General features: G+C 40.5%; 1 protein-coding gene and 1 pseudogene across 3 annotated transcripts in view; both read right to left on the bottom strand.

The window, feature by feature from the left end:
- R3HDM1 (R3H domain containing 1) overlaps positions 1–22,942 on the bottom strand; it is a 196,589-nt gene that overhangs the window by 138,145 nt on the left and 35,502 nt on the right. The gene's annotated exons all lie outside the window — the stretch shown is intronic.
- LOC114232202 (U2 spliceosomal RNA) lies at positions 22,698–22,866 on the bottom strand (annotated as a pseudogene).

Raw genomic sequence — 22,942 nt, 5'->3', positions numbered from 1 at the left:
GCTGAAGCTTGGGTGAGCTTCCCTGGACAACAATATTCTGCATATTGTCATATATCACCATACTAAGAGAGTAAGACATCCTAACTCCACAGGGAGAGGACAAGGAAAGCTTTGCATTGGAGAGCCTCCCAGACCTTGCCCTATATGTCTGTCCTTTTGACTTATCTGATTTGTATCATCCTATATAATAAAAGTGTAGTATGCAAATTGTCCCCCCGACTGGGTGTTAGCCCAGGAGTTTGACCAGGGGGTGGTGCCAGCTGGGGGAAGAAAGGGAGGCTGCGGCTGGCAGCTAGAGGGAAGGGAGGGAGGCTCTGGCAGGCAGCTGCTAGGGACCCTACCAGTGCAGAAATTTCGTGCACTGGGTCTCTAGTTTATAATAAAACTGTAGTCATAAGTCTAGAACTTTTTTAGTTCTGTAAGTTCTAGTGAATTATGAGAGGGTAATGGGAACCTTTCAATTTGTAGCCACCTGGTCTAAAGGGCACACTTGTGGAGGACTATGCCCTTAACCTGTGAAGTTTGGCCTAACTTTGGGCTAGCTGGTGTCAGAAGTCACTGAAGTTACCACTATTTTGCATAGTCTCGTCTCATATATTCTTTTTTTTCCAATTACAGTTTACATTCAATATTATTTTGTATTAGTTTCAGGTGTACAGCACAATGGTTAGATAATCATATACTTTACAAAGTGTTCCCCCAGATATTTCCAGTACCCACCTGTCACCATACATAGTTATTACAATACTAGAGGCTCAATGCACGAAAATTCATGCAAGAGTAGGCCTTCCTTCCCCTGGCAGCTGGCACTGGCTTCCCTCCTCTGGCCTCGGCTTCGTTAGGAAGGACATCCGGAATGACTTTTGGCCTAATTAGATATTACCCTTTTATTATTATAGATTATTGACTATACTCCCTTTGCTGTACTTTACATCCCCATGACTATTTTGTAACTACCAATGTGTACTTCTTAATCCCTTCACCTCTTTCACCAAGTATACCAGCCCCAATCCCTCTGGCAACCACCACTCTGTGTTTATGAGTCTGTTTCAATTTGTTTATTTTGTTATTTAGATTCCATATAAGTGAAAATGAGTATTTGTCTTTCTCTGACTGACTTATTTCACTTAGCAAAATACATTACATTCTTTACTAATGTATTTTGTGCTACGTTCACAGCATGATAATATCTGTAGTTTATAGTTCATGAATAAAATGAACATACTCATGAGCATAATCCCAGTTTCCTTATTCAGTCATTCCTGATATTGATAATGAGGATGCATATGCTTTACATAGACAGTGGCAAGTGCTAGGCCATTTTATAAGAAACCTTCAGTCTTTATATCTTTTTAGATTCTGCTGTAGTGTTCTCTTTGCTTCTTTAAATTCTATTTCACTTGATTTTTTTTCGTTGTACTACTAATATAACTAATTTAGCTCTGTGTACTTTCACCCATGACTAGCATTTCATTGTTATCACAGGATGACAAGGAAAACCCTTGGAAGTGTTAAGCTCTGTCATCAAAGACTCTTAGCAGAAGTCATGCTGGACTCCGGACACATTTATCTAACCACCCACAGGTTCTTGGATGGCTTAATATGTTTCATCAACATGTGAAACTTTATATTCTTTAGCATTTGAATCATTAGGTATAACATGACCATTTTCCTTCTATGACAAAAATTTGTTCCCTTTGTAGCATTTTAATTTAGGTTACAATTGATAGACATTCTGTTTTAGAACTACTAATGTGCCACCCTTCACTTCCTGAATTGTAAACTACATTCTTTCTAACAAAGGATCACAGCCCACTTTTAAGAAAGCACCTAGGGATTATGTTCAGGAAAACTGGCTCCAAAATGTTTTATTTCTTCTTTCAGTCAGAGAGCATTTCATGGTTAGTAAAAATAGCTTAAAAACAGCTTTGAGGTAGAATAGGTGTCTTTCAATTGCCATCACATACCTTCAATTCATACTCTATAAACGGATGTGTGCAAACTCTTTTATAGTTGGAAGATACTCCTGCTAGGAATGAGTGAACTCCACTGAGAACGTCATGATCTCTAGAAATTTGCACGATACACTGTATTCATAGAGTTAACAGATAGAACTCTTTAGAGTACCTAAGGTTCTGTCCAATTTAATTGTCAAATCCTATTCCTTGCACAAAATAAATAAATTCAGATTCAAATACATTTCAAATGGCTTTCTTTCATTACTTCCTAGCTATGTCAACCACATCAAATTGTTTTAGTGGTTAATACTTAATACATTTCTTTTGTTTTCTTTACAATTGTTTCATTGGAGCTCAATGAAACAATGGGGCATATAGTCTTTAACTTTTGTTGCAATTCATTTTTCACTTATTAAAAGAAGTTGTGGTTTAGTTAGTACTTTGAAAGTACTGCGTACTGTTATTTCTGGTGATCTCATATCTATACATAGAAAAGTGTCCATCTGACCAGTCGCTATGACGTGCACTGACCACTGGGGGCAGAAGCTCAATGCAAGAGCTCCTGTGACACACACTGGCCATTTACAGAGAAACGGCACCGCGGACTTGGTGCCCCCAAAACAACACTTGGCTTCCCCCAAGTGGGACACAGGCCCCGCCACCACCCTGGAGCGACAGCCCACCAAATTGCAGCCTACGCTGCTGAGACCCCATGGCTCAAAATGTGGCCCACAGCCCAGCCCAGCCCAATCCGGAAATGTAATGACATCATGTAGCAACGCCTGGCTTCCTCTCCCTAGTGACGACTAGCCTCCTTGCAGTTTCTTCAACTCAGGAACACGACTTGCTTTATAGCCAGGTGCAAACATTTCACCAAATGTCTGTGAAGCATTTTCCCATGCCTCATGTCATTTGATCCTCACAAAAGTTCTGGAGTAGTTACATAGGAGACTTGGTGTTATCCTATTTTCTTTTCATTAGCCGGAAAACGGAGATTTAAAAAGTTTAGAAACTTGACCCAACTGAAAAGAAGGAATGGTGGACCTTGAAAATGACTTCAGGTTTTCTCACTGTGCAGAATATAGTCAAACACTGCTGCAGTTAAATATTTTACCCTTTGTTCTCCCTGCGTGATCTTCAATAATAATCTGCTTCGTGTTATATTTACTGCTGTGCTGCTGACAATTATCTGAAAGAGAAGTTGGGGTGCTTCACTGGACTGGAAAAAGTTTAGCTAAATCAGAAAGCAGGTCTAATTAAGCAAGTTTATCTATATATATAAAGCTCTCACTGGCGCCAATCACACGAGTTTGTTTCTATCTGTCATTGTCGGTCATGAATTTGGTTGACACTTCTATTATAGAGAAAGGGCGAATAGCAATATTAAAATATTTCTTCTAATTCATTTCCTTTCAATGTGCACGAATTCATGCACCAGGCCTCTAGTTGTGTGTGGTAATCAGTAATTGTGTATGTGCACACTACTTGAAAAAAGCTGCACATGATTTTTGTGGAAGTACTTGCTGTTGAAGGAGGAAATTATATACTCTTCTAACCACTGAAAATAAAGGAAAAGAGGAAAGATGTCAAATTGACATAGTAGAATGAGTAAATGTAGCACCCATACTTGAGTATGCTCACAGAAAATTTAGTAGGAGTTTCTTGGTTCTTCAGACTCCTTTATGTGAATTCTAGTTAGCAACTCTTGTTTTATATTTTATATACTACATATTATATAAAATTAGGGTTGTTAACTTGGATTAATATAAGGAGAATCGAGAACCCTATATATGTGTGTATATGTTTACACATGTACAGCTGGCCCTCTGTATCCATGAGTTCTGCATCTGTGAATTCAACAAACCAAAGATTGAAATTTTGTTTTTTAAGTTATGTTTTTGCTGACTGGACTATGTATTTAGTCCTACAATGATTGCATCTGTAGTGAACACGTAGAGATTTTTTTATTGTCATTACTTCCTAACAATCCTATCTAATAAAGAGGAGATATGCTAATTGCCATCACACCCTCACAAAATGGCAGCACACACAGCCAATAAAGATGGAATATGCTAATTGACTGCCATACCCTCACAAGATGGCAGTGCCCACAGCCACAAGATGGTGGCGCCCACAGCCACAAGACAGTGGCGCCCAGTACCCTCAGCCCTGCCTCATCCAGCTGGAGTTGCCCAGTCCCTTCAGCCCCGCCTCACCCAGTCCCCACAGCATCCAGCCTCATGCAGCCTCAATCCCCCAGTTGCCTCAGCCCCGCCTCATCCAGCCGGAGTGCCCCAGTCCCCTCAGCCCCGCCTCATCCAGCCTCAGTTCCCCAGTCTCCTCAGCCCACCTCATCCAGCTGGAGTCCCCCAGTCCCCTCAACCCACCGAGGCGTGCCTCATTCAGCCAGAGTCCCCTAGTCCCCTCAGCCCCGCCTCATCCAGCCAGAGTTACCCAGTTTCCTCAGCCCCACCTCATCCAGCCAGAGTCCCCCAGTCCCCTCAGCCCCGCCTCACCCAGCCAGAGTCCCCAAGTCTCCTCAGCCCACTGGGGGGTGGCAGGTGCTGCGTGCTTCATCCAGCTGGAGTCCCCCAGTCCCCTCAGCCCTGCCTCATTCAGCCTCAGTCCCCCAGTTCCCTCAGCCCTGCCTCATCCAGCCGGAGTCCCCAGTCCCCTCATCCCGGCAGGGGAAAGCAGTTGGGGGTGATCAGGCCAGCAGGCGAGGGCAGTTGGGGACAATCATGCCAGCAGGGGAGCAGTTAGGCATCAATCAGGCCGGCAGGGGAGCAGTTAGGGGGCTATCAGGCTGGCAGGCAGAGTGGTTAGGGTCAATCAGGCAGGCAAGTGGTTAGGAGCCAGCAGTCCTGGATTGTGAGAGGGATCCCAGATTGGAGAGGGTGCAGGCTGGGCTGAGGGACGCCCTCACCCCCCCCCATGCATGAATTTTGTGCACCGGGCTTCAGTACAATATAAAAGTATTTACATAGCATTTATGTTGTATTAGGTATTAGTAATGGAGAGATGATTTAAAGTATACGGGAGCACTCACCATTTTATTAAAAGGATTTGAGCATCCTTGGATTTTGGTATTTGAGGTGGGGCTGAGAACGAATCCCCTGCAGATACTGAGGGATGACACTTTATTTTTTACACTAACTTGCTCTAGTCAAGTGAGAAGCTGGGGCTGGGTTGAGAAATAACTGCGCTTCAGGCTTTCCTCTAGTACCTAAAGTACATCTATGGAACTCTAAGTCTTAGAGGAACTTAGTTTGAAAAAATAAAAATCATTGTACTAAGACTATTGATATCATATATAAATCAGAATGAGTGTCAGGCAGCTACGGAGGTGGAACAAGAAGTTTACAGAGATAATAATATTTTGGTTCTATTTCACCCCCACCCCATGCCCCACACAATGAGGAGCTTAATTATATAGCAGATAACTATACAAGCATCAAAAGAATGTAGAAATGAGAAGTGCTACATAATTTCAGAGGAGGGAGTTATAGGAAAAATGACTCAGCTCTGAAAAGATTTTCATATTACACATCTTTCTTTGCTTCTTACACATATATAATTTAACAATAAACTTAATTTTCTTCCCTGATAGCTCTATGCCAGTTATCATAAACCCACAGTGCTATTAAGATATACTATGCCTTCATAAAATGGCTATATTAATCTGCTTTACAAAATAAAATAAAAACAATATGATGACAATTGCTAGGTTTGTGATTATGTAAATAGGTAAGTGCTAAATTTTTGTTCTTCATATTTAAATACTGAGATATGAGATATAAAAAAATATTGAGGAAAACATTTTTAAAATATTAAAAATCTTGAAAAACAGACAAGGGTCTCACTGGACTATTTTTGCTACTTTCTTTGAATTTACAATTATTTTAAAATAAAGATTTAAAAATTAATGAAAAATATCCAAACATATATCCGCTATAACACATTTGGAAAATACAGAATGGTACATATAAATACAGAATGGTACATATAAAGTCAAATTGCTAAAACAAAAACAAAACAACTGGTAAGTTAATAGAAAAATCACTGAAGAGGAAACTAATTCATTTTAACAATCTAAAACGTGTATCTTTGGAAGACAAAATATATTAAATGATGATTTCAACATATGATCATTTCAAGTCACTTGTAAGGCCTAAAACACGTTTCCAAAAATTAAAGAAATTGAGCAAAGAGTAAAATCTATTCAAAATAAATTTAATTATAAAGTGCAGAATTTAACATAAATTAAAATGCATTCAGTAACTGCTATAAAGAAAAAAAATTACAAGTGCAGATTTGGTTCCAATGAAAACCGAAAATCTGTATGACAATGAGAATTTGGAGAGTGTGTTAGTAAAGCTTGGACAGTGGAGGTAGGGTAGAAAAGGGAGCAAAATGCCAAGAGAAGGATGATGGAGGCATAAAGACTGACAGAAAGAATAGCAAGCAGTCAGGGAAACAGAGACACAAAATAGGAACAGTGAGGTAGGAAGAAAGAGAGGCAGAGAAAAATAAAAGGAGAGATAGGGGAAGAAAGAAGGGATGGGGAGACAGAGAGAGAGGGAGAGGGAAAGATGGACTAAGAAATGGAGACGAAGTGAGAGAGAGACAGACAGACACAGACAGACCAGAGAAAGAGAGGGAAAGAAGATAGGCAGAGAGCGAGAGGCAAATATCTGGCAAGAGAGAGTGGGGAGGGGGAGAGAGAGAGAGAGAGAGAGAGGAGAGAGAGAGAGAGAGAGAGAGAGAGAGAGAGAGAGATGGGGTAGGGGAGATACACAGAGAAACACTAGCAAAACCTAAAGAACAAAAATGAAAAAGGTTACAAAAAAGAAAAAAGTGAAATGTGACAAAGGATGAATAAAACCAGCTGTAGGTAAGAATGCAAAGTGTGTACTATTTTATTATTTTTTTCTTTTGTAGTTCTCAACATAAAATTTAAAAGAATACCCGAAGCTTAAAAAAGAAATGATGATGAAATTTCTTGGTATTAGGTTGAAATAATGTATCTGATAAAAGACTCTAATTTAATAGCTATTAATATTTTCATGATCCTAAATTACAGTTTCAAATAAGAAAAAAATAAAAGGAAGAGTAATGATATTCAGCATTGATGAAAGGCCCATTTAGTTATTTTCCTATTATCTCCTCTATAAAAAAGAAGAGTTATTTTTCAAGCTCAGAATAACTGTTTCATTTGGGGAAGGGGAAGACTGAAAATATCACAGCAATTTTGAACACTGTTAAAATTTTGGCTAATTCAAGGTAAAAAGCAAGCAGAACTTTTAAAGTCCTTTCAAACACGTCAGTTACACATTAATGGACATAGTTATTCAGTATCACCTATATGGTGACCTTCCAGTCTGAAAAATCACAAAATATCAAAATAAATGTCAAAGTTTTCAGAAAATATGATTAGAAATCAGATAGTTCTAGAAAAATTACAGTTGACTAGCATTTGCTCTCTTTTGCAATGTGGTATTTGATTATGCTAAATATAGTAATGACAGATCTAGGTTTTGCTGTTATAAGCACTTTAAAAATTATTCTATCCCCCCCACAAGGGTAAAAAAATTAACATCAATTTCAAATGTTGAGGCTCTTAGTTTCTTAATTCCCAAAAGAAGGCTCTCATCCACACTGTATTTGTTCCACAATGAAAATTTTAAGATTGAAAAAGACGTACACTATGTCTATTTTAAGATGAACCTGAAAGCGAAGTCATTTTTCCAACCGACAATTTGTTCTGCTATACACAAATACCAATGAGCACACATATAAACCATTCTATCAATAAGGTACAAGGAGTATCACAAATTTGGGGGTAGGGGAGAAGAAACTTGTACTACAGCTTAGAATTGGTTCCTATTCCTCATTCTATCAACCTAAACAAATACATCATTGCAAAAATAAACGAAAACCTTGGACATGGCAAGGATTTTACCCTACACATGTGCCTAGCAATAATTATGGTACTACGTGAACATAAATAACTTCATATATTTGGTTACCTTTTGCACACATTTATCAAAGGAATTAAGAGTCACATACCTTCATTGTATTGGTATTTGCTTCCTCACACAGAGTGAATGAAAATGTACTTTCCATAGTATCTGTAAACTGATGTTCTGCATTGCTCCTCCAGAGCTCACCACACACACAGCCGGCTGATTAGTCAGGCATTGGGAGAGCACTGAGAGAGCACTTGCGGAGGACTCAGAGACAATAGAAAGTCAACAGCTGTATGTTGTGATGTCAGTAACACTCGAGCCAGTCACTACCCAGAATATCTGAAATGCAGCAGAAGCTATATTGAGCTCTTCATCAGCAATTCAGAAGCAGTGAGGCAAAAGCCCATGAAACTGTGAATGTGCAAAGACTGTCAGGATTTTTGAGATTTCTCGCTATTAAAAATTTGTTGTACACTGATGCTGGACCTCACACTGATGAAAAAAGTTGAGAGAATATTTTCCTCTAATTCCCTAAGGAACAAGATGTATAGAATCTAGGCATAGTTAATACATCAGATTTTTTAAGAACTCTGACACTTTAATAACACTAACAAAAAGCTCTAAAAAAAAAAATCAAAGACCATCTGTCTACAAAAGCTGACATACCATGATAGTTTTGCATTTTCAAACTGACTTAATTGTCACAAAGAAAGGAAATGCATTAAGAGAATAATTCCTTATTTCTTAATTTGTTTTTGCTAAAACAAGCATGCTTATTCTGCCAGGAGCATTACTTCTTTATACCAACAGATGGAGACAGCAATAGAACTGTGATCAGAGGACAATTCTGCTTGTGTCAGATGCTTGTCTATATCAGCTCAAGTGGTGAACTTATAAGAAAAGGAATCAAATGAAACCAAATTTAAAAAAACTCAATGTTCAATAACTATGAGGACAAAATAAAATGAAGAAGAAACAAACTGTGTCTAATGGACAGAACACTGAATAGGCAGATGTGGTTTTTTAAAAAAATTCTAATGGGTTTCTGTGATAGCTAGGTAAAGCACATGCCTGTGTTTCTCATTTCATGAAACAAAGGTCCCTCTTTCTTGTAAGTATATAGGAATGCTGTATAAGGATCCTATCAGACAAGGCTCATACACTACCTGTACTACTATAAGAAAAAATGAATGCCACTAACCAGAAATACTACTTTTCTTTGCCACTAAAAGGTTAAGTAAGTCTTGCGGTTTATATAACCCTACAGATCAGCAGTGCTCTATGTACTAGCTTAGCAAACAGCAAAGTAAGACACTGACTTTATAACTGGAAAATGACATTGCTTTTTCAAAATAGGCTCTATTTCAACCCTATAAGTAGATTTCAGTTAATAATAGATATAAATCCACAAAACCTTCCCTGACTATTCAAACAACAAAGAGAGTAAGACAACTAGTATCAATGATTCTTGTCTGAGAGGTTTCACATTGAAGTTTCCCCAAAGACCTATTTTTCCAGTGTAAAATTCTTTATAATGCCATGTACTTTTTGGTACCCACATACTTACTTGCAAGAGGTAAAAATCAAGTACCAGTCTGAGCACCTCAAAAACGAATATCCAAAACCCTGACTTTTTCAGAAATGGTTCAACTTTTATCAAAGGGTATAAATTATTTTTTTTTCTCAAAGTCTTTGTTATTTATGAGAAACATAGATTCAAGGCAGCTTTCCTTAAAACCATAATAAGAGCTCTTGTTATGAAACAGATGGATAAACTAAAATGCAGAATAATGAAGGAATGCACTTTCATTGTGGCAAAAATTAAAATATTTCTACCAGCTAGAAAGATCAGTATAAATTAACTTGTATACATGGATGATAATATTTCAAATGATTCTATTTTTTGAGTTATAAAAATTGTCAGACCTTATAAATTCAAGTAATTCTGAATTAGTAAAAAATCATAAAATATTTTAAAATGTAGTTATCATTATTGTCAAGTAGAGGCAGCCATCTAATTCTGAAGGGAAAGGGCTTAACTGTTAATCATGAGCTCTGATAATCAACGCTTAATTTAGGAATAATCTACAAGTAGCTAATAAGACACAGAAATGTCAATATTGTTTTTGGCTGCTACACCATTAATAAGTTAGTTTTAAGTGTTCAATGCTAATAGTGAAATAGATTTAGAAGATTTCCTATGAAGTCTTGGAACTGTGCTTAAAACATGCTACCAACGTCAGGTAATAAGAAAAACTTTCAAAGAATAAATCTTCAAAAGGAGAAATATGAATTAAACAGATTAATTTTGTGCTTGCATCTCAAATTTCATACTGTATTTCTTAGAATGCTCAGCAACTTCATCTTCAAAAACAGAAGCACACTGACTCTATTAACACAGTATTTAACTATAGCTGTAAGGTAAAGAGGTAATTCCCAACTGAATTATAGGAACTGGGGCAACTATGGAAGTAAAAACAGAAATTTAATTGTCTAAATCTAATTACTGACTGTTGATAAACTTTCTAAATTTTGTGATGCCTTAGCTCTTACATGACTTTTTAAGTACTTGAACTTTAAAGGTGAAAACAATATTTGAACCTAATTCTCTCACATAATGCCCAAGTCATCTAATCTAATAATAGACAAATATGCAAATTGACCATACCTCCGACACACCCACAAGCCACGCCCACAAGCCACGCCCACCATCCAATCAGAGCGAGCATGCAAATTAACCCAAACCAAGATGGCTACAGCCACAGAGAGCAAGGTTTCCTAGGTAACAGAGGAAGCCAAGCTTTCTGCCAGCCGTTGCAGGCCTAAGCCTCCACTCAAGCTACAAAGTTTCAATTATAGAAGGTAAACAAATTCAAACAAATGGCGGCAGAATGGAGCTTGAGAGAGCAGGCCAGGGTTGCCGCCAGCAACAGGGGAAGCAAAGCTTTCCACACACCCTGGCCAGGCCCACCTGCTTAAGGCAACAAAGTTTCAATTATAACCCCAACACAAATGGCTTCGGGCCTCGGAGGGAGCCCCAGGCTTGGCTCCGCTCCAGGCTACAAAGTTTCAATTGTAGAAGGAAAATAAATTCCAGATACCAGGGCCTCCGCATGAGTTGCCAGGGGGCGTGGCCGGCCTGCAAACCACCACAGGCCCCTCACTCAGGCCGCCCCACACCCCAAGGGTACCCCACCCTGATCAGGGACACCCTTCAGGGCAAACCAGCTGGCCCCCACCCCTGTACCAGGCCTCTATCCTATCTAATAAAAGAGTACTATGCAGATTGATCATCACTGCAACACACAATATAGCTGCCCCCATGTGGTCAAAGATCCTGCCCCCATGTGGACACAAGATGGCCACCACAAGATGGCCAGCAGGAGAGGGCAGTTGGGAGGCACCTGGCCTGCAAGGGAGGGCAGTTGAGAGGGACCAAGCCTGCAAGGGAGGGCAGTTGGAGGTGATCAACCCTGCAGGAGAGGGCAGTTAGGGGTGACCAGGCCGGCAGAGGAGGGAAGTTGGGGGAAAACAGGTTGGCAGCAGAGTGGTTTAGGGGGTGATCAGGCTGGCAGGCAGAAGCGGTTAGGGGCAATCAGGAAGGCAGGCAGGCAAGCAGTTGGGAGCCAGCAGTCCTGGATTGTGAGAGGGATGTCCGACTGCCCGTTTAGGCCCGATCCCAAGGATCGGGCCTAAACGGGCAGTCGGACATCCCTTGAGGGGTCCCAGATTGGAGAGGGTGCAGTCTGGGCTGAGGGATAACCCCCCTCCGTGCACGAATTTCGTGCACCGGGCCTCTAGTTCTAAATAAGAAGAGCAAATGACTATCATTACCAAGGGCCATATTATGGGAACTAATTTTTAAGAAATTTAACATTTTCTTAGAAGTAGAAAATCAATATTTTGTAACTACTAATGTAATAACAGATCTGACAAAGATCATGAATGGATGACAAAACCTTATTAGATGAAAGATTGCTATTAAACAAGATATTCTCTACCTTAACCAAGTGACAAAATTTAACACCACCAATAATATGACAGGCTAACAGTATATGCCTCCTGATCACCTATGCAGTACTCCTCTAAAAATATTTAATTTGAATCTAATCATAAGAAAACAATTTGGTAAATTTATTAGACTGTGGGCCATTGTACAAGATAGTTATCTCGAACTCTTCAAGTATCAAAATTATGAAACAAAAAAATAGGCAAAATTATAAAAGACTAGAGAGACACGACAACAATATTAAGTATTATAGTTGACCAGATTCTGTTTTTGTCAAAAAACTATGAAGGATATTTAGAACAAGTGAGGCATATAGATATGGTCAGTATATTAGATGATAATATTTCATCAATGTGAAATTTTGGGGGTGTGATAAAAATACCTGGGAAATGGTGGAGGGGGGAGGGAGAGGGAGAGGGAGAGGGAGGGAGGGAGAGAGAGAGAGAGAGAGAGAGAGACACCGAGACCAAATGAGAAAAAATGTTAAGAAGTGGTAAAGCCAGAGGCTGATGTTCATTATATTAACTTTAAATGCTTTTGTACAACCTTTACTAGCAGTTTTCTTCTTAAATTTTCATCTTATATTTACTGTAGCATTTTTTATATATTAGGAATTTAATACATCTTTTAAAACTGTACTTTTATTAGAATTTTTAATAATGTTCTATTAGTATAATGTACTATATTTATATTCTCCATTTGAAAACTCAGTAATGTGAAGTAAAAATACCATTTTTAAAATTGTATTTTATTTTTCCCATTACCATTTATCCCCTATGCCCCTTTCCACTTCCACCCGCCAATCCCACAATCACCACACTGTTGTCCATGTCCATGAGTTCTCTTTTTTCTTTTTTGCTCAAACCCCCTACCTCCACCCAGCACAATCCCCCTGACCAAAGCTGACTGCCTACTATCTATGAGTCTGTCTGAAAAATATCACTTTTTGAAGCATAAAAAATAGTCTACAGAGGACATTATTATGCTAAGGGAGGATTCTTTCCACCATCACCCTCAACCACTCCTTGTTTTGAGTAAGTTAGTCTCCCCACATGGTATTCTGTGTTAGAGACATGTGGCAATAGACAGGGAATACAGGATAACCAAGGCATCTGGACCCTGGTAATTTCCTCATTCCCATGAAATTTTGCTACTTTTACTGAATATAAAATTAGAATAACATAAAAGGAGGTAATTCATTTCCTGTGGTCTATTTTTACCCTTCAGCCAGAATAGCTCACTGAATAAAAACACATTTCTAATAACTGTCAATAAACAATAAAAGTACAAAAATCCTGAGTTGGCTTGGTCAACATACTTATGATATTATACATCTTTAGTAAAATGCTTTCTTTTATTAAATAACCAATAGTAATTTTACACTTTCAATGGAACTCAAAACCCCTTTATCTTGTTTTATAGTTCAATAAAGTAAAGCTCAGAAGTGAAATGACATGGTGACTATCCTACAAAAAACTGGACAGCAGTCTTAACATAAATTAATTCATCAGATTCTATAACGGGTTTCTATCACACATTACTTTGACATGGCCCAACATTAACCTGGCCTAACCTGTTGACTTGTTTGCTCTTATTAGATCTGATAAATTGCAAAGGTATCCTACCTAATAAAAGAGTAATATGCAAATTAATCATCACTCCGCTACACCCACAAGCCATGCCCACCAACCATGCCACCCAGCCAATCAGTGCAAGTATGCAAATTAACCCCAACCAAAATGGCTGCCGCCACAGAGAGCAGGAGGGAGGCTTGGGTTTCCCCAGCAATAGAGGAAGTCAAGCTTTCCACACACCCTGGCGGGCCCAGGCCTCCACTCAAGAATACAAAGTTTCAATTATACAAGATAAATCCCAAGAAAAAAGGCGACAGCCACGGAGCTGGAGAGAGCAGGCTAGGGTTGCCCCCGGCAACCGAGGAAGCCAAGCTTTCAACCTGCCCTGGCAGGCCCAGGCCTCCGCTTAAGGCTACAAAGTTTCAATTATAGAAGGTAAACAAATCCAAACAGAAATGGTGGCAGCCACAGAGCGAGCAGAAGGATTGGCTTTGCTCTAGCCTACAAAGTTTCAATTGTAGAAGGTAAATAAACTCCAGATACCAGAGCCTCTGCTTGGGTCGCTGGGGGGGGGGTGGGGGGGGCATGGCCAGCCTGCAAACCACTACAGGCCCCTTGCCCAGGCTGCCCCACGCCTCAAGGGAACCCCCACCCTGATCCAGGACACCCTTCAGGGCAAACCAGCTGGCCCCCACCCGTGCACCAGGCCTCTATCCTATCTAATAAAAGAGTAATATGCAGATTGACCATCACTCCAACAAACAAGATCAAGATAGATGCCCCCATGTGGTCAAAGATCCTGCCCCCATGTGGACAGAAGATGGCCACCACAAGATGGCCAGCAGGGGAGGGCATCTGGGAGGGACCAGGCCTGCAAGGGAGGGCAGTTAGGGGCAATCAAGCCTGCAAGGGGAGGGCAGTTAGGGGTGACCAGGTTGGCAGAGGAGGGAAGTTGGGGGCAAACAGGCTGGCAGGGGAGCAGTTAGGCATCAATCAGGTTGGCAGGGCAGTGGTTAGCGGGTGATCAGGCTGGCAGGCAAAAGTGGTTAGGGGCAATCAGGAAGGCAGGCAAGTGAGCAGTTGGGAGCCAGCAGTCCTGGACTGTGAGAGGGACCGAGGGGTCCCAGATTGGAGAGGGTGCAGGCTGGGCTGAGGGACCCCCCCCCGGTGCACGAATTTCCTATATAATAAAGATGTAATATGCAAATGGTCGTTACGCCGTGAAGCATAACAACTGACTGTGTAATGACCAGATCACAGATCAGCAGGAGAATGGGGCAGTGAGCTACAAGCTGGAGGTGGAGAGCTACAGGAGGGGGCAGGGCAGCAAGCTATGAGGGAGGGCAGGGAAGTGAGGAGAGCTACAGGAGGGAGGGGCAGTGGGCAGAGAGCTACTGAAGGGTGGCAGCGAGCTACTGGCAAACTACTGGTGCACGGATTCGTGTCCAGGGCTACTAGTATAATAAAAATGTGAAGGAATTATGTCCCTCACGGCATGGATTACTTTCTTCTTGAGAACCATTAAGTTCATTCCTAGACTGCTTTTTCCTGTGTCCTGTCATAACGAGTCTCCAACTGTCTTATTACTTACTAGAGGCCTGGTGCACAAAATTCATGCATGGGTAGGGTCCCAGGTCTGGCCGGTAATCAGGGCCGATCAGGGTCTTCCAGCTGCCAACTGGGGCCTCCCTTCGTTCCGCGCTGCCCCCTGGTGGTCAGCACATGTCATACCGATCGATCGAACTCCTGGTCTCTTGGTCAAACTCCCAAGGGGACACTTTGCATATTGGCCTTCTAAAGATATTTAGATGTCATGTAGCATTTTTACACACATGTTGCACCTGAGTATTTCCTCCCCTGAAGTGGAAATGACTTAAGTGTTTCCTGCCCAATTAATACAAATGTGCAGTTAGAGTAAACAAACAAACAAAACAAAACAGTGGTTCGGTAGTGATCACCTAAGATTAATGTCAATACACTCATTTCTTTCCTACTTATGTCACAAAAATATAGCATATGTAGTATGCCAGGTAGCAAGCAGTTTGCAAAATATTAATTTAACTAGTCCTCATGATAACCTTAAAAGATACACTGTCATTCCTATTTTGAAGGTGAAAAACAAAGGTACATATAGATTAAGTGACTTGTCCATGCAGTGATAGCATTAAGTCAAGGAAGGGTAAGTTTTTAAAATGAAGCTGAAGATGTGAGTAGAAACAAAATAGAAAAGGCCTTGTGAATGGAGTTTAAGGCCTGGAACTTTTCCTGAGACTAATTACGGAGACAATAAAGATAATCTGGTTAGTGACTTGAACAGATTTTTCACTTAGGGAGGAACAGCTAATGTCAAATAAATGGATGAGCTCTCTAAGGGAGAGGATATACAGAGATTAAGTAAGGAGTTGAAGGCAGACTCCTGGGGAATAAAAAAATTCTATTTAGACCGTTTCAATAATACTATAACAAAAACATCAATAACAATACATGGGTCTTGTGAATCTATATTCATCCTTAGTTCAACTAGTGATAGCAAAGATTATTGTATTATCAAAACCCATCTGGTTTCTCCATTTAGGTAACAAGAGTTCAGGTATCAAGAGATACCTTATCTTAAACCTGTACCTGTTTTTAAAAACTTATTTGGAAATAATTTTAGACTTAGAGAATAGCGGAGTACTGTACACTTCATTCAACTTTCCCTAATGATAATGATACATAATTATAGTGCAATTATTGAAATTAGAAAATTAACATTGATAGAATACTATGAACTAATCTACACACCTTATTCAAATTCCTTTATCAAATGCATTTTCTAGTTTTCCACGAATATCCTTTTGAAAAATATCTAGAATCTCAAATTGCATTTAGTTGTCATGTCTGCTTAATCTTCATTCTGTGAATTCCTCAGACTTTGTCTCTCATAATCTATACAACTCTGTAAAACACTGGTTGGTTATTTTGTAAAATAACCATCAATTTAGGCTTGCTCGACCCTGAGTAGATTAAGTATATGCATTTTTGGCAAGAATACTACACAAGTGAAATTGTGCCCTTCTCAGTGTACTATATCTGGATATACATGATGTTGATATGTCTTATAACTGTTGAATTTTACTTTGATAAACTTGGTTAAGGTGGTGTCTACCATGTTTTTTCCTATAGTTACTATTTTTTCCTTTGTAATTAATAAGTATCTTGTGAGGAGGAAATATTGTTTCTCATAATTTCACTAATTTTAGCATCCATTGGTAGTTCTTCATGCAATAATTATTACAGTGCTGTTTGCCTAATGGTGATTTTAATTTCCCTCTTCTATATTAATCAGAATTCCATTGGAAGAAAGTGCTGTCCCTACTCCCCATTTATTTATGTATTTATTTATATGCATGAGTGTCTGGAGACATATTTTATTCTGTGTATCATCATCTAATACTTTCATTTAAAAAAACACATTCTGGTACTACATGATATTCCAGGTTCATCTTGTATTTTCCTTACCCCAGCCTCAGACTTAACCATTTCTTTAAGGATCTATGGTTCCTTTTTCTGGAGAATATTTAGAGAAGATCCTGGCCCTCATGTGCTCACTGTGACTAGGGTCTCATTGCTCTTGGCCCCTCTGAGGACAGAAGTAGGACATACACATTCACAGATCTGTATTTATGAATGTGCATATATAAGAAAACATGGGTTCATATGGATATCTCTAACTCCAGTCAAAGAAAACAGGGTTCATTCTAGCCTATTCCTTTCTTTATCTGTAACTGCTTACCAAACAGCAAGAAATCACCCTTTCATTATCTACAATATATTCAGTTACTCGTTCAATCTTAGTATACACAAAAGATCGTTTCAGAATTTCTGACTAATACCTCTGTGAGAAACACATTTATTACACACAGTATAATATTTGCTTTTTGTTTTTAGCCTTAGAGTACATAATTAAAACACTGTTTTCCAAAGCAACTTAGTTCTCTCTCTTCCCCACTCAAATTAGTGTGATTATGATATTCATTTGTAATAGATTCATTTGTTTACTGTTTTTTATTCCATTTTGGAATACCTCCCCACCCCTACTCCAAACACACATTCAGACTGATTTTTATTTATTTTTGGAGGGTATGTGATCAACTGCCAGAGTTCTAAAAGTCAGAGTTGTACAAAAAAGCACAGTTGGAGAAGTGTTGCTCCCTCTCATCCCTAGTATCTCCTTTTCATTATCTCCAATCTTTCTACCCCCTTTCTACCAATTCCCTGTAGAAAACAAATTTTATTAGTTTCTGGTTCATTTTTCATGTATTTCATTTATACAAATAAGCAGTTACATGTGTATACACCTCTCTTCTTAGATGAAGACTAGCATGCTAGACACTCTTTGTTTCAATTAATTGTACCATAAGAGTTGAGATTTTCCTCAATCTTTCTTTCAGCTGCATATACTCTGTTGTGTGACCGTACCATAGTTTATTCATTACCTGGTATGGGCATTTCAATATTTTGATATTACACTCTCAAAATGAATACATTTAGGACGTCTTTAGAGAAGTTTCCTAAAAGTGGGATTGTTGGGTCAAAAGTGCATATATAGATTTATTAGGTACTAGAGGCCTCGTGCACGAAATTTGTGCTCGGGTGCGGTTCCTAGGCCTGGCCAGCGATTGAAGTGCGAGCGTCTGGCATGGAAGGACAGGTGCCAGCTGACCTCTGGGCCCTGGGTAGCACCTGGGCCCCTGGGCCCCCACGCGCGCCCCTCTGACTAAGTCATGGTGCCCCCGAATCCCCATGGGGAAATGTGGTGAGCGCGGCCGTATGCTGTAGGCCAGGGCACAGCGTGGGCCTCTGGGCCACCCAGCGACACCACACAGAAGCCGGGCAGGTAACATGCTCTCTCCTAGCCGGCCTCACAGACCAGCTCCTGCACGAACCCATGGGGAGCCTGACTGGCCCCTGCGGTTCCAGCAGCTGTGGCCCGGCTCACCCGGAAGAGTTTGCGTGGGTGCGAGGCGGGCTCCTCATGGGCGCCCAGCACCAGAGTGCGGGGGCTTCCCTGGCGTGCGAGACCTTGTGTCCCAGGGAAGGGTAGCAGGGGGTGTGAGAGCGAGCTCAGTGAACACCCTGCATTCTCACCACACCTACGACCCCATCACCCCCACCCCCAGGTAGCCAGCGAGAGGCTGCGTGTTGCCGACGCCCGCCATGTTCCGCGTCACCCCTGGTGGTCAGCACACACCATAGCGAGTGGTCGAACTCCTGGTCTCCAAGGGGACAATTTGCATATTAGGCTTTTATTATATAGGACTAGAGGCCCGAAGCACGAAGATTCATGCAAAAATGGGCCTTCCTTCCCCTGGGTGCTGGCACCGTCTTTGCTCTGGCTGGAGCCGCCTTTCCACTCCGGCCCGGAGTCGTCTTTCTGCCTTCCCTCGCTGCCCAGAGGCCCAGAGTGGCTGGGGTGGTGCAGAATGCCTGCATCGTTGCCATGGCGACGATGGTGCCTGCATATGCAAATTAACCCACCATCTTTGTTGGGTTAATTTGCATACTTGCTCCTGATTGGCTAGTGGGTGTAGCAGAGTGATGGTTAATTTGCATGTTTCTCTTTTATTAGTGTAGATTAAGCTTTGATTGGTTGTCCAGTTGTTCTACTATTGGGTCTATTTGCATATTACCCGTTTATTAGATAGGACTAGAGGCCTGATGCACAAAATTCGTGCATGGTGTGTGTGTGTGTGTGTGTGTGTGTGTGTGTGTGTGTCCCTCAGCCCAGCCTGCACCCTCTCCAATCTGGGACCCCTCTCACAATCCAGGACTGCTGGCTCCCAACCACTCGCCTGCCTGCTCCTTGAAAAAGAAAGAATACCGTCACCATATGACTCAGCAAGCCCTCTTCTGGATATTTATCCAAAACATTAGACAACAATTATTTGCAAATATATACGCACCCCTATGTTCACTGTAGCGTTATTCATAGTGGCGAAGACATGGAAACAAAGTATCCTCTGTTAGATGTTGGATAAGTAAGAAAAATGAGACATAGGTTAAGTAACTTGTCCAAGGTCACACAACTAATGAGTGGTAAAGCAAGGACGTGAAGGCTCTCTAGAATCCATGTGCTTAATCACTTTGATATATCACCTTTTTCTCTGTGTAATTTTTAAAACATTTCTACATTCTTATTTTAATTGAAAAAGGTTATCTATTCTTATTTGTTCCCTTCTGCAGTACAGAGTAGGGCAAGTCTAGCCAATATATTCCAGAATATTAAGCCACTAGAAATTTAAAAACCAGCCTCCATGGTAAATTTGTGGGACTTGGACTGGACTGGGGAGGATAAGAGAAAATAAATGATGTCCAAGTTTCTTTTGTGAGCAATTTGGTGTACAGAGGTGAGGTTTGTTAAGATCAGGATTCCCTGGGGTGGGGGTAGGGGAGCAGGAAGTCTTTCTTCCCTTTGCTCTCTGTCCCCTAGCATATCCTTTGGCTTTCAGGGCAGAGAAATCTCAGGACTGAATGTGTAGACCTCTCACCTACTTGAGCTGGTTTCCTATGAGGTACTGTTCCCTTAGTAGCCAAGTGACAACTCCTTATCTCCTTTTTTTAATAGATCATCCATATTCCCTTTGAATAGGTTTCTTTTAAAGAAAAAGTAAAATTAAAAAGCACTGTTAAACTGACACCAGCAATTTGAACTCCATTTCAAAGAGAAAATAGAAAAAGACAGAAAAGCTATATCCAGAAATATACCCTTAAATGAGACCAGTAGATGATCCTTGGGCAGGATTTAACCCTTCAATGAAAGGAGCTGTTATGAATACCATGGCAGTTTACACGTTTAATTACAAATAAAAACAGCTAACCTCTACTTTTTAAAAGGGAATATATAACTGAAAGGAGCTTTAGGGATGAAATAGGCAGGTTTAGGGAGTTTTAGAAATTAGAGGGTCCATGGGGGAGGAAGGCTTGGAGCCCATAAGTGGGGGCTTGGAGCTGCCAAAAGGCTCACATTCACAGAGAACAAAAGGTGCCACAGGATAAGGGGAGACATCATTCACAGAAGATAGGGGAAAGCTGCAGCCTATGGGGAGAAAGAGGAAAACAGATTTTCACAGGAGATAGAGAATTCTACCACTGAAGTGGGAGGAAAAGAGGGGGACACCACGTGGGGTTTGAGCTTGGAAGCTGATGTAGTGACCAATCAGAAGGGAATATTAAGAAACAAAGAACTGAAGCTTTTATAAACCTTAGGAAAAAGGAGCTGAGTGGGCTACCCCTTTTGGGACGCCCTATGTGGGAGTCTGTACTTGTTCCCAATAAATTTCCACATTTTCATATACTACCTTTTGTCCATGGCTTCATTCTTTGAATCCACCTGAACAAGAACCCGGGAAAGAAACCAACCTTGCATCCTGCTCTGGAAAGACCACCAGACTCATAATGCTGCATCCTGATAAATGCTGGGAGATATTCTGCTCTGCCCGTGTGCATATCAGCTTTATCATTTTTGGCATTATGTCAGGCAAACAGTTAGCTCCTAGCTCCCTCCTGTGCAGTGGTTAAAAGATTACTTTGGGGGTGAAAAGTAAAGCTTGTGTGTTATGTGCATGCACACACACACACACACACACACACACACACACACACAATGTAATTATCCATCTTTGGGAATAAATCAAATTACTGTTTGTAAAAATGACTCGAGTTTAATAGCATGCAAAGTACCTGGGTATATAATTTCAAAGAAGTGAGTACTAATTAATAATATTGTGCCCTAAATGGACTAAGTCTCGAAAGAGAAGTAAAAAGATTAGGCTATAGCAGGGATTACCAGACTATAGGCTACAGATTGCTAGGATGCCACTGTGTTACATCAAGGGATTCATACATCCATCTATATGCCAAGCACAAATACTGACCCTTTTGATATTAAAAAGAAATATTTAAAACTTTCATACTTGGGAAAACTTGAGAACCTGACCTTGAAAACAAGTACTAAAGACAGTAGTACCAATCCCAACAAGGGAGAAACCATCTTGCCCAGGCCTATGGATTTGACTGTTTCCTTTCCTAGAACAGGTACCAGACCATCTAACCAACCAAATCACTTTAAGTTGAACTCCTGCTCAGCAAACAACCTTTTAATTGTAATCTGACTAGCCCATGGAGATTAACCTAAAGACAATGCACTGGTAATGCTGATAGGAGAACTCAACTCTCACAGTATTCTTACATAATAAAAGCCTAGTATGCTAAGTGTCCAGTCATCCATTCAACCAATCAAAGTGTAATATGCTAATGATATGCTAAGGTGGCTCAACTGCTTGCTATTATGTGCACTGACCACCAGGGGGCAGATGCTCCGACTGGTAGGTTAGCTTGCTGCTGGGGTCCAGCCGATTGGGACTGAGCGAGATGGACTGGACATGCCCTGGAGCCCTCGCGCAATCCCTCCCCAGCTGGCCAACCTCCCACGTTCCTCCCCAGCCCTGATCGTGCACCTGTGGGGTCCCTAGGCCTGGCTTGCGCCCTCTTACAATCCAGGACCCCTTGGGGGATCTTGGAGAGCTGGTTTTGGCCCGATCCAGGCAGAGGGACCCCACTGGTGCACAAATTCATGCACCAGGCCTCTAGTAAATTAATAATTTGACATCCATATTTATTCAGTCTCTGTAAATTCATTAACATATATAACCTGAAAACTTGCCTTTCTTTTTCTTTTTAAATAATTTTTTTCTTGATTTCAGAGAGGAAGGGAGAAGGGGAGAGAAAGAAACATTAATGATGAGAGAGAATCATTGATCGGATGCCTCCTGCATGCCCCCTAACAGGGATTGAGCACACAACCTGGGCATGTACCCTGACCAGAAATAAAACCTTGACTTCCTGGTTCTTAGGTTGATGCACAATCACTGAGCAAAACCAGCAGGACTGATTTTCTTTATGTGAGTCTACAAAAACAAAATTTTGGAGTTTTCAAAGCTGAGGACCCAAACACTAAAGTTGTATAAATCTACCACCATAAATGATATTTTGTGAGGTCTCCTGGCAGTACCACTCTTACCCCTAACTTATTCTCTTTCTAATAAGGAAAACATGAACAATATAAAGAGTTTAATCATATCCTATATCAGTAAAGCAACGGCCAAGTTTACAAAAAAGAAAGAAATCTAGTATTCTATTTACTTAAATAGCATGTGTCCAGCTCAGGGAGAACAGTTATTCTGGAGAGCATGTCAAATAAAATAAGATGCAAAAGTAATACCTGAATCATAAATTATTTAAGAAAGTTTTCAATTTTATTAAACTGATAAGAACATATACTATACTTGATCTTAGCCAAAAGGCAAAGAAGTGATTCTATTTTACTATGGCAATAGTTTAATTTATTCTTAAAGTTGAAACTTCGAAGACTCTTTTTGCTGTGTAGTGATT

Source organism: Eptesicus fuscus, chromosome 11 (assembly GCF_027574615.1).
Source record: "Eptesicus fuscus isolate TK198812 chromosome 11, DD_ASM_mEF_20220401, whole genome shotgun sequence".
Classification (NCBI taxonomy): Eukaryota; Metazoa; Chordata; class Mammalia; order Chiroptera; family Vespertilionidae; genus Eptesicus; species Eptesicus fuscus.
This window is presented reverse-complemented; position numbering and strand designations above follow the sequence as displayed.